The following is a 13,317-nucleotide window of genomic DNA, read 5'->3' as shown; positions in this document are numbered from 1 at the left end:
CGAACGCTGGGTCCCGAGACGACGAGCCGGGCAGTGAGTGACACGTTATCCCTCCCGGACACCCCTGACCGGAGAACACACGTCGCGAGCACCCCGGCATTAGCGCGCGGCTGTGCCCACACTGCGTGATCGCGAGCCCCGCGGACGAGCCGGAGCCGGAGCCGGAGCCGGAGCCGGAGCCGGAGCCGGGCGGGGGAACCCAGCGGACCTACCTCGGCGAAGGCGGGCGCAGGGCTCCAAGCCGAGGGGCCTAGCGCCCCGGTGCTCGCTGCGCCGCAGGCCGGCGCACTGACGCCCGGGCTGGGCGGCACGCGTGACTGGAGGCGCAGACAGCAGCTCCGCTCCCCTGAGGAGATCGCCTCCCTGATTCCCGTAGCAGCGCTGGATTTCAAATCCGCAGAGCCCGCCCCCCGGGGCCCGGGATTGGGACGCTCAGAAATTGCGTCAGCGAGCGTCTTCCACGGCCTCCCGGAAACAGACAGACGCGCCCACGCGCCGACAGGACTCGGCTGCGTAGGGAGACCGAGTGTGACCCGGGACCCCGCGGCGGAGGCGGCGGCGGCGGCTGATGCGCGGGATTTGTTTCTCTCCACAGGGAGTGCGCTCAGCAGCGCCTGCCCTCCTCCCGTGATGCTCTGCGTAGCCAAGGTGGACGACGGTTGACGCCCGGAGCTCTCGCTGCGCGGCTGGAAGTTGACTAAGTTTGACCCTTCCCGGCCACCCTTGGGCGTCTCTCAGGCTGCGCTCGCAGTTTTGAGTAAGAATTGTCCCCAGGAAATAGACTGAACATAAAGTTATATCCGCGTTTTAGCATTTAACTTGAATTATCCCGGCCGGAAGTGCAATTTTCTTTTGAAGCATCTAAACACCACGGTAGAGTAAAACACTTTTCTCAATGGACATCCGTTTGCAGTGCCTTTCATGGCCCCTAGAGGGCGCCTTACCTGTTGGTAGCACACGCCTGTGAGCCCATCGCTGGAAGGCTGAGGCAGGAGGATGGAGAATTGGAGGGCGGCCTGTAATACACAGTGAATCGCTGTCCTAATTTGGGGGTGGGGTGGGGGGCTCAGTAATTTAACATTAAGAGTAGGAGTGAGCCGGGACAATAATGTAGCTCCGTTCCCAGCTACTCCAGTGGCTTCTTTTTCTATCTTTAAAAGATTTATGTATATTGAAGGGACCAGCTCCCCATTTCGGCAGCCACCACAGTAACACGTGCTTGCCATAACCTTGCCTTGGTCACTTAGAGGTCAGATGCCTGCCTCGTAGCAAGGAACCAATCTGATGTTAGCTGGTGGTGCTATGCTTTATGCCTCTGGGTGTGCTTTATGGACAAGTGCACAGCAATAACGCACAGAGCATAGCAACCACTCTAAGAGGGCCTATGGGCCATAACAACCAGTTGATCAATCAACACAGGGCAAACCCTCCAAGGCTAGAGGCACACCAATCCTGAGCCTGTGCGTACCCCTAGACACTCCCCTTACGCTGCCCTATAAAGATCTGTACGCAGCGGCTTCGAACTGTCTTTGAGACCCGAGCTAACTTGGGGTTAGCTTGTTAAACTACAATAAAGCCTCTAGCAATTTGCATCAAGCTTTCGCCTCCGTTCTGTGATTGGGGTGGCCGAGGTCCTGGGCTAAGATCCTGGAAGCCTGAGATTTCCGAGGGTCTTATAACATGAATATTCCTGCATATATGTGTGTGTACAGCATGCCCACGGAGATTGGAAAAAAAAGACTCCTCTGGAGCTGGAGCTACAGATGGTTGTGAGCCACTGTGTGAGTACTGTAAATTGAACTCAAGTCCTCTGTAAGAGCAGCCAGTGTTCTTAACCACTGAACCATCTCTCCAGCCATAATTTTTTTTTTTCTTACCTGCTATCTGACCTTTGGAATTCATGAATGTGGGTCAAACACTCTGCCCCTGAGCTACATTCCCTAGAGCAGTGATTCTCAGCCTTCCTAAGGCTAAGTAAGACACTTAATACATTCCTCATGTTGTGGTGAGCTCCGACCATAAAGTTTTTTTCGTTGCTACTTCCATATCTGTAATTTTGCGACTGTTAGGAATCATAATGTAGATATCTGTGTTGTCCTATGGTATTATGAGAAGACCCACAGGTTGAGAAGCTGCGCTAGAAGCTTGGGGAAAGAATGCGCCACAAGTAGGGTCATAGACTTTCAGAATGCAAGCCTAGGTCATTGCTATTTTAATATAAGAGATCTGCATGTGAAAGGGATAGTAACTGTCAGCAGACTCTAAAGCAAATGGCAGTTAAGTACTTCTCAGATGCCAGAGGCATTAATCCACTCCTGGATAAAGGGCTTCTACCTTCTCCCACACCCCCTTAATTTCCCTTTCTTTCCTGCCACAATCAATAGGAAGTGCTGTGAAGTCATGCCGAGTTCTGTCTCAAAAAATGAAATAAATAATAAAATTAAGATAATGTGGGCATAATCACTTGAGAGCCAGGCGAATGGGGACATTTTGGTAGCCTATAAAATGAGTCCTAGCAGGGCAGTGGTGGTGCACGCCTGTAATCCCAGCACTCAGGAGGCAGAGGCTGGTGGATCTCTGTGAGTTTGAGGCCATCCTGGTCTACAGAGGGTGTTCCAGGACAGCTAAGGTTGTTACAGAAACACTGTCTCGAAAAAACAAACCAACAACAAAAAGAGGAGTCCTGCAGTGTGTTAAGGTGGAGGTTCCACCCAAGCCCCCCTCCCCCATCTCCTCCCAAACCCTGCTGCATCTCCGAAAGCCCGCCAAATGATGGCCCCTCCCCCCAGAGATGCTCAAGACCACTCCCACAGGGTATTTAAATTGTCCCCCAGAGAACAGACTTGTGTTTTTTTCTGGTCTCCCTTTCCTGTCTTCTCTCTGGTGGCCTGGAAGGCCAGGTGGAAGCATTGTACCCATTAAATGTGGACTTTTTATAATTCAGTTTGATTTGGTTTGGTTTGGATTGCTGCATCGGCAGAGAGGCTTATTGGGGTGTAAACCTTTCACAGTGATCTTCACACAGGACAGCACAAAACTTCAGAAATAAGACTGAGACATGGAATACAGACTCCCAGGCAAAAATAGTGTTTACTCAAAATTTGTGGGATGACAGCCTATAAGCCACAGCCCGAGAAGCTAGGACTCTCTTCCAGAAACAGATGGAAGCAGATGCAGAAATCCACAACTAACCATTGGGCCAAGATCCTGGAGTACAATGGAAATGAGGGAGGAGAGATAATATGAACAAAGGAGTCAAGACCATGATGGGGAAACCCACAGATTCAGCTGGTCCGAGCTAGTGAGAGATCACTGGACTCAGGTCTGACAAACAGGGAACATGCATAAGACCAAACTAGGCTCCCTTAATATAGGTGGCAGTGGTGTGGCTGGGGCAATATATGAGGCCACTGGCCACAAACTGGTCAGTGGAGCCCAATCTATATGGAGAGATACCTTGCCCAGCGTAGACACAGGGGTGTGGGGGTTGGGGAGGTGCCTTGGTCCTGCCTCAAGGAGATGATGGGACACAGTAGACTTCCTAGGTGAGGCCTTACTTAGAGGGGAGGAGAGGAGGGAGGAGGAACTGGGATTGGAATGTAAAATAATTTTTAAAATGTTTAAAAAAGTAAAAATAAAAAGTGTGGGATGAGGCACGAGGAAGAGAACTGACAGAGAAGTAGGTTGGCCTCAAAAGTCTGAGAACAAATGGTATTGAACAGGTTTCTGGAATATTCCAGGGTCTGAAATTTTCTACTCCTCATAAAGATGTCCCCAAATAAATTTGGTTTCAAGATTTGTTTGTGTGGGGTATGGACTAGTGGCGTGTTACACATGGAAACATCAGGCACTGATCTACACCTGGTGGGCTCTCTCTTGATGATAAAGAGTAGGAAGAAGTGGGTAAGGATTGTTCCTATAATGTTGACAGGGAAGATTTTACTGTCAGTGGGTAGCACCTTATAAATTAAGGACTTGGAAGCTTGTCTCTTATTTCCATGATACCACAGTCTAAGGTTCATAATACCTGTTCAGAAAACCTAAGAGACAGAAATTAGTGAAAGGATTTATTCAAAACCACTCCTGAAGAAAGTGGAGAAGACTTTTCCTATCTCAAAAACGCAACTTAGCGCAGGAAAAGGGACTCGGGAGTGGCTGCATGAATTGGCTCTCTCCTGTTACAGCAAAGAGTGGGATTTACCTTTAGGTGGACACATGAGATTGTCTCAGACTTGAAATTAATAGAGTTGGGCAGGTTCATAAGTTCCTGCCTGAGGAAGTCAGATTCACCTAGGGCTAAAGAGATAGGTGGATTAATTATCCCTTTAAGGAATTATATTTTCCCATCCCAGAATTCCTGATGCCCTAGCGTAACCCCTGTGAATTGTCATGAAGTTTGGCTGGGGTCTGCTCACCCTTCTGAGTCCTGGCTCAGAAAGGTGACTTGTCTTTTGCGAGCCATCCGCCATGGCGGGTGGGTGAAAGACCCGAGCTAACATGGGGTTAGCTCGTTAAGTTACAGTAAAGCCTTGTGCAGTTTGCAGCAAGCTCTGGAATCCCCCTGGTGATTGGGGTGACCGAAGTCGTGGCCTGGGACCCTGGATACCGGAGTTTTCCGGGGGTCTAACAGTCAGTCGTTTAAATACCATTTATATCAAGGGATCCACTTCAGAATCATGTGGCAGCATATGTAACTGTTTTATCTTTGTGTGTGTATTTGTGTGTTTCTTTGACTCTCAGGTGTTTGACATGTTTGAAGATTTCCAGTCTCATTCATTTGGTGCTAAGCCGGTGGTCATTCTGCCTGAGTCTCTGTGAGTTCTGGAATTTGTCATGAGCCCCACACCTAACATCATGTCCCCCCTTTTATTGAAAATATATTTTTTCTTCACATAACATATCCCCTCCTTTGACTCCTCCCAGTTCTTCCCCACTTCTGATCCCATCTGGATCCACTCCCTTTTTGTCTCTCATTAGAAAACAAGCAGACTTCTAAGGGATAATGATTGTGGTTGTTTGAAAGAAAATGACCTCATAGGCACATAGGTAATGGCACTATTAGGAGATGTGGCCTTGCTGGAGTAGGTGTGACTTTGTTAGAGAAAGTATATCATTAGGAGATGGGCTTTGAGGTCTCAGAAGCTTAAGCCAAGTCTAGTGGCTCAGTTTCTTCCTATTACCTATGGATCAGGATTTAGAACTCTCAGCTACCTCTCCAGTACCCTGTCTGCCTGCATGCCACCATGTCTCCCGCCAAGATGATAATGGACTAAACTTCTGAAACTGTAAACCAGCTCCAATTAAATGTTTTCCTTTATAGGAATTAGCTTTATCAGCTGGGTGGTGGTGGCATTATACCTGTAATCCCAGTACTTGGGAGGCAGAGGCAGGCAGATCTTTGTGAGTTTGAGGCCAGTCTGGTCTACAAGGTGAGTTCCAGGACAGCCAGAGCTGTTACACAGAGAAATCCTGTCTCGAAAAACAAAACAAAACAAACAAAAAAGAGCTGCCTCGATTGTGGTGTGTCTTTACAGCAAGAGAACTCCTAAGATAATGATAAACTGTAATAAAATAAAAAAAACAATAAAATAAAACAAAACTGATACATCATGGATGGACAAGACAAACAAACAGAAGGAAAGAGCCCAAGAGAAGACATTAGAATCAGAGACCTACTCAGGAGTCCCATAAAAACACTAAACTGGAAGCCATAATACATATGCTAAGGACCCAGTGCAGACCTGTTCAGGCCCTGTGCATGTTGCCTCAGTCTCTGTGACATGATATGAGCTTTGATCATTCTGCTTCAGAAGACCTTTGTTATGGGATATTTGTACACTGTGTGAAGATATGCTTCTGTGATTGGTCTAATAAAAAGCTGAATGACTAATAACTGGGCAAGAGATATAGGCAGCACTTTCTTGCACAGAGAGCACTCTGGGAAGAAAGGCAGGAGTGTTCTATAGCAGAGCAGAAGTGGGTGGGGGTATTTCTTTTAAAGGGTCCCTTGCACCTTCGTGCAGACTATGTAGTGATGTAACAGCCGTGGAACCCTGGGCTGACCAGGGTACTGCCTGAGTGCATTCTGCCACAGGGGATAGACCAGCATAATGCCTGAATTGTTACAACACCCATTTTGATAGTGTCTTTTTATCGGCAAATTGAGACCATTGATGTTGAGACATAATAATAAGCAGTGATTGTTGATTCCTGTTATTTTGTTGTTGTTGTAAGTGGTGGTGGTATGTGTATGTTTGTTTCCCCTCTTTTGATTTGCTGGTCTGGGATTATTTATCCCCTATGTTTTCTTGGGTGTAGTTCATTTCTTTAGGTTGGTGCTTTTGTTTGTTTTTGCTTCCCCCCCACACTGCCTTTTGCATTTGTAGTTTAAAATTGCTTAAATTTGGTTTTATCATAGAATGTCTTATTTTCTCCATTTATGGTGAATGAAAGTTTTTCTGGTTATAGTATTCTGGGCTGGCATCTGTGTTTTCATAGATTCTGTATCACATCTGTTCATGCTTACCTGGCCTTTAGGGTCTCCAATGAGAAGTAAGATGTATTTTTTTGTTTTTTTGTTTGAGACAGGGTTTCTTGTGAAATAGTCCTGGCTATCCTGGAACTTGTTTTGTAGACCAGGCTGGCCTCAAACTCACAGAGATCTGCCTGCCTCTGCCTCCCGAGTGCTGGGATTAAAGGCGTGTGCCACCAATGCCCAGCGCTACTGTTTATTCTCTTAATGACGGCCGTTTTGATTGGAGTGAGACAGAATCTCAGGATAGTAGTTTTGGTTTGCATTTGTCTATTTGCTATTTTTCCTGTTGCTATGGTAAATACCATGACAAAAGTTACTTAAGGGAGAAAGGGCCAACTTTAAATGGGATCTAAAGTAGGGAAGAACTCAGAAATAGGTGCGGGGTACGGTGCAGGTGACCTTACCACTTGACTTGTGCAATGTGTAGAGTATCATATATGATACTAGAGTTTTTGTTTTTGTGAGACAAGATGCTATGTAGACTGTCGAAAGTTATGGTGAGAAACTTGTAATGTCAGCTCCCTAGGTTCTGTAGTAAGACAGTGCCATTTTCAGTAAAGAGTTGTATGTTTTGTTGTTGTTTTTTCTCTTTTTGTTCCCAAGCCCCAGTGAAGACAGGATGCTTTGCCATGTAGCATCAAGTGACTGTGTATGTAGAAATCATTCTGAGGTGATTCTGTCAGGTTCCTTGCCTGGTAAAGTTAGGCAACTCAGTACATCTTGTGCAGTACTAGGTGAACCCATACACTTGGGAGCAAAGATGAGCATGATTGTGATCACACAGCACAAACCAGATTCTTGGCATAGTGGTGTAAATGGAGTTCTCAATTGGTCTAGACAATAAAAATCCAGAATCAGATATAGAGGGAAATGCTGAGAGATCAGAGAGAAGGAGCAAACCACCACCACACCTTACCTCCTTAGCATCTCAGCCGACAAGAGAGGGATTTCCTGTTTCTCCCTGCTTATATCCTGTTTTTGCCCAGCTACTGTCCATCTGTACAGATGTCCAGACCTCTATGATTAGCTAGTGGCAAGCTCCATTCTCCGACCCTCAAACAGACTTTATTTGTACAAGCAAGATATCACCACACAGTGGCACTTGAAACTTACATTGTTGTCATTTTCTCTAATGTCTATGAAACATCCCACCTGAAAGATAAAGGCAATTAAGCTTAGTGATAGAGCAGCTCAGTATACACATGAATGTCAAAAATCCCCTCATTCAAGTTGGCTCTTCCCTTTGCACAAATACATTTATACCTTCCTTCATTGGCATATTTTTCCTGACCGACCACAGCTTCTGCCTCATTATATTTTAAAGCCATTAACTTTCAAATAATTTTATGTGGAATGTACTGACTTGCCTCTTTCAAGAATTATTGCCCATAACTTTGTCAAATTCCCTTCTTTTTCGAGCAGGAATCTTATTCAGTGTGTAGATTAGTTACCATCATGACCCAAGAACTGTACATCACCACCACAGTGGTGGAATTTTTTTTCCAGACAGGGTTTCTCTGTAGCTTTGGAGCCTGTCCTGGGATTAAAGGATCACCAACAGTTTTTAACTCTGCCATTATAATTTGTTTCTTGAAATGTAGGATGTCTCACAAGACTTAAACTACTTTAAACTTTTACTGCTGTGGTGATTAAAAGAACACACTAAGTTCAAACTAAGCAAACAGTAACTAAGATTGTTATTAAAGGTAATGATCTGATAGAAAAGAAAATTGTTTAGAAAATTAAAAAAAAAACTTTTAAATGAGACAGAGTCTTACTATGTATCTCAAGTTGGCCTAAAGCAGACTGGCCTGAGCATGTAATCCTCTCTCTTCAGCTTCCAGAGTGCTGGAATTATAGTCATGTACCAGTGTACCTGGCTAGCATTGTGTGTGTGTGTGTGTGTGTGTGTGTGTGTGTGTGTGTGTTTTAGTCAGGGTTCTCTAGAGGAACAGAGTTCATAGGATGTATATATATTATATATCAATATTAATATCATATATATTGTGTATTTATTAGAATGACTTACAGGTTGTCATCCGCCTGGTCTGAAATAGTTGAATATCTCAGCTAGTCTTCAGTTTGTGCCAGAATTCCAAAGAAGTGGAAAGTGAGAGCAAGCAGACAAAGAGAGCAAACTTCCTTTATAAAGGCTGATGGCAGGTGTGGGCTACAATAAAAGTGGATCTTCCTGTCTCAAAAGGTCTGGATTAAAGGTGTATTTTCCACTGGATGTAGTGGCACATGCCTTTAGTCCCAGCTCTTGGGAGGCAGAGGCAGTTGGGTCTTCTATGAGTTCAAGGACAGCCTGGTCTACATAGTGAGTTACAGGACAGCCAGAGATGACATTTTGGGAAAATAAATAAATACATGTGTATATTCCCACTGCAAAGGATCCATATTAAAAAGTGGATTTTCCCACTTCAGATTAATTAAGAAAAAATTCCCTCATAGTTGTATCCAGCTGCTTGCTTGGTTTTAGTTAATTCCAGACATAGTTAAGTTGACAACCAAGAATAGCCATCACAAGTTCAACCCTTGTCAACTTGACACAAATCATGTCTCCTTATGTCATGTATAATTTCCAAATGAAAACAATAACCAGGTCATAATTACACCAGACATGTTATAAATATCCATTGCATAATTGCAAACACATTGTAAATTTAGGTAGCAATGTCCCGTGAGGGATATTCTTTTTATTTTTTATGTATACAATGTTTTGCCTGAATGTATGCCTGCAGGCCAGAAGAGGGCACCAGATCTCATAACGGATGGTTGTGAGCCACCATGTGGTTGCTGGGAATTGAACTCAGGACCTCTGGAAGAGCAGTCAGTGTTCTTAACCTCTGAGCCATCTCTCCAGCCCGAGGGATATTCTTTTAGTATCTCAAACTTAAATATAACCACTGATACTTTCTTTATTGATGTTATATTAGATGATAAAGAACTCAAGGAACCTAAGCACAAATATCTGTACAAATAGATTCATAGCAAAATATAACAGAAACACTCACGTCAGTTATAGTCCTTGTTCCTGCAACTGGTCATATGGCTTTAGCTGGTATTTATATTACCCTCTTCTTCTAGACATTCTGTATTTACCCTCAGCAAGCACCTCAGCAGGTCTTGGTTCTTTTCCTGGAGGAGTGACCCATACTTGGATTAGGTTGTTGTAGTTTCCCACTACTTTAATCACAGGACATGGTAGCATTAAGAGATGCCCTAAAAGATCTCCTGTACATAATCTTTCTTACTGCCATTGTAAAGACATAGTTACAGTGCCAATTTCCCCTTGGTAATCTGGATCAATTACTCCTCCTAACATTGTTATTCCTTCCTTAGCCTGTTCTTGTCTTAATAGCATCAGAAGTCCTTAAGGGGAAAGTATGAGCTTCTAGTTTAGTGGAATGTTTGTTGTGACTCATGTCAGAAGCAATGCCCCCTTTTGGAACCAAAACTTTTAGGCCAGTAGAACTTAAGGTTGTGAAAACAGGAAGCAAAAATTTCTTAGTGGGTGAATGGGGTGATAGTAAGTAGAACTATTCCCTTTTCCACCCCTTGATTGCTGGCCCCATGGATTCTGGCTATGGAAGAAAATGTACCATATAGTGGCTACTGATTGAAAACCTATACCACATTCTGGAGGATGTTGTCCACCTAATTGATACTGTAACTGTGTCTTTAAAAGGACATCCCATCTTTCTTTCAGGCCAGCTGCTTCAGGATAGTGAGGAACATGGTAAGACCAGTGGAATCCATGACTGTGGGCCCACTGACTTCTCTGACTGTGAAGTGAGTTCCTTGGTCTGATGTTGGATAGGCTACTCTGAAAGTCCACAGATGGTTTTGACAGAAGCGTTATGAGTGCAGAATGCAAATCCATGCAGTAAGTATTTACTCCAGTATGGACAAAACATTTCCCTTTCCATGGAGGTAGTGCTCCAATAAGTCAACCTACCACCAGATCAGGTCACTGGCTGGTCACCCCAGGAAATGGTGCCATATTTGGGGCTCAGTGTTGAAACCAGCTGTTGGCAGATCTGGTTCTCAGCAGCAGCTGGAGCCAAGTCAGCCTTGGTGATGGGAACTCCATGTTCAGAGCCCACAAATAACCCTCAATAGGCAATGACAGGAATAGCTAGGAGAGGAGGCTGACTGTCCACAGAACTGGTCATCATATCTCCTTTTTACTGAACTCTTCCTCTGCTGAAGTCACCTTCTGATGAGGAGTTACATGGGACAAAAGTGTCTTTATAGCCTGCACTATTTGGAGAGATCTGTCCACTTACTTCTTCCCTGAATATTTTTCTCACCAATTTCCCAAGCATTCTCTTTCTAAGTCCCTGACCATGTAGCCAGTACATTTGTTATAGCCCATAAATCAGTGAACAATTGCACATTTGGTTATTTCTTCTTCAAAGCAAAATGCGTGGCTATGTGCATTGCCTGAAGTTCTGCCCTTCGTGAAGATTTCCCTTTGCTGGTGTCTTTCAGGGTTGTTCCAGAAAGGGGTTTTATAAGAATGACTTACAAGCTAGTAAGCTTAATGATCCATCTAGTCAAACAATTGCTGTATACCAACAGAAAGCTCAAGTACCCACTAGTTGTTTAGTCCATGAGGCTAGGTGTCTCAGCCCGTCTTTGAAGGGCCCAGAGTAAGTATGGATATTAGCCCACCTACCCAGCTTCTTCTATTGCTAGACTCTTGCCCTATATTCTCAGTCACAGGAAGAAGAGAAGGTTAAAATTAAGACAAGACCCCAGATGTGTCAAGAGCTATGTTAAGATAACCACAGACCTGTGTAAGGAAACCCACTGTTAAGCTTGTACAAACTATGTTATCACAGGTTGTAAATTCCTGGAATGTGGGGCTGGAGAGATGGTTCAGAGGTTAAGAGCACTGACTGCTCTTCCAGAGGTCCTGAGTTCAATTCCCAGCATCCACATGGTGGCTCACAACCATCCGTTATGAGATCTGGTGCCCTCTTCTGGTGTGCAGATATACATGGAAGCAGAATGTTGTTATACATAATAAATAAAATCTTTAAAAAAAAACATTCCTGGAATGTACTGTCACCCATGACTTAACCTCAAATTGTAAAAATTCTTTTTCTTATATCACTCCTGAATATCACCCCCCCCCCACACACACACACGCACACACTTGTGGCTCTTGCTTTAAAAAGAATCCTAATCCCTTTGTTTGGGGTCATGATATCGGAACCCGATCCCCCATGGCCCTAACTAGTCAGAATTTCTGATACCCCTTGGTGATGCACTAAAGTTGCTTCTGCTCATCTAATTTTGGTGGTCTCATCCTCAATATTTGCATGATTCCCAGACCCAGCAGTCTTCAGTACAAGTCATAATCCTGGAGAAGTAGGCTCTAATGCCAGTGAAGGAATGGACTTCCTAGCAAGAGCAAGCAGGCAGGAGCATGTTTCCTTCTTCCATGTCCTTTGGATAAGCTGTTAGCACAGGGTGTGGTCAAGATTGAAGGTGGCCCTTACTGCCTCACAAGATCCAGATTAAAAGCGGGTCTTCCCACTTCAAAGGATTTAATTTTAAGAAAAAATCCTTCACATGTGTACCCAGACTTTTGGATTCTTGTTAATTCAAGATGTAGTCAAGTTGAAAACCAAAAATAGCCATCATAGAGTGTGTGTGTGTGTTATAGGTATGTATATGTATATGTGCCTATGTGGGAAGCCAGAAGTTGATCACAGAATCTCTTCCTTAGCTGCTCCTCTATTTTTTTAATTAATTAATTAATTAATTAATTAATTAATTTTGTTGGAGAGATATTCCATCCCCCACCCCATTTTTTTCCAAGACAGGGTTTCTCCATGTAGCCCTGGCTGTCCTAGGGCTCTATAGACCACCGTGGCCTCGAACTCAGAGATTCTTTTGCCTCTGCATCTGCCTCCTGAGTGCTAGGATTAAAGGTGTGTACCACAACTGTCAGGCTATTGTTTTTTAAAAAAAGATTTGCTTTTACTTTATGTGTATGAAGTATTTTGCCTGAATGTACTGTGTGCACTAGTGTACTGTTCGTGTGTTTGATGCCCACAGAGCACATAAGACGTATCAGAGCCCCTGGAACTGGAGTTACAGATGGCTGTGAGCCACCATGTGGATGCTGGCTGTTGAACCCGGGTCCTCTGTAAGAGCATCAAGTGCTCTTAACTTCTGAGCCACCTCCCCAGCTCCTTCATTGTATTTATTTATATTTAGTGTAAGCCTAGCTTTTAATGGCCGAACCATCTCTCCAGCCCAGCACCTCCACTTTATATCTGAAGAGATTATTTCATGGAGCTTGGAACTCACCATCTAGCCAACAAGCTCTCCTCCCCACCCCTATCCCCTCTGCTTTCACCTCTACACTGGGTTTGCACACCGTGTGCTACTTGGGTGCTGTGGGTCAGGAACTCAATTGTTGGTGCTTGAACAGCAAGCACTCGATCACACTGAGCCATCTCCCCCAGTCCCAGGATGGTTTGGACAATAAAATGAAAAGTTTTTGAAAGATAAATTAGGACAGAACTTAATGACTTATCTACGGAAATATAAGTACAAAGAAAAAGGAGGTAATTTATAGAAACAAAGTAATGAACTTTTAAATCAGAAAGCAACCTGGATGCAGGATTCTATTTATATTCTTGGACCTCTGACAACTCTTTTTAAAAAATTAGTCTTATTTTATGATCCTCTGAAACTGGAGTTACAGACAGTTGTGAGCTGCCATGTGGGTGCTGGGAATTGAACCCAGGTCCTCTGAA

The 13,317-nt window shown here is 44.3% G+C and overlaps 1 protein-coding gene across 4 annotated transcripts in view; it reads right to left on the bottom strand.

Annotated features, from left to right (window-relative positions):
* The window catches only part of Mis18bp1 (MIS18 binding protein 1), a 35,485-nt gene extending 34,902 nt beyond the window's left edge, over positions 1-583 (bottom strand). Inside the window, exon 1 of one of the 4 annotated variants that reach the window (XM_027416513.2) lies at positions 213-583. The gene's annotated coding sequence lies outside the window, so the exon portion shown is untranslated. The remainder of the gene's footprint in view (positions 1-212) is intronic. The other 3 variants (XM_027416512.2, XM_027416515.2, XM_027416514.2) reach the window with 3 other exon arrangements.
* Between the last annotated feature and the right edge of the window lie 12,734 nt (positions 584-13,317).

Source organism: Cricetulus griseus, chromosome 5, assembly GCF_003668045.3.
Source record: "Cricetulus griseus strain 17A/GY chromosome 5, alternate assembly CriGri-PICRH-1.0, whole genome shotgun sequence".
Taxonomy (NCBI): Eukaryota; Metazoa; Chordata; class Mammalia; order Rodentia; family Cricetidae; genus Cricetulus; species Cricetulus griseus.
Note: the sequence above shows the minus strand (reverse complement) of the source record. Positions and strands in the feature narration are given on the sequence as shown.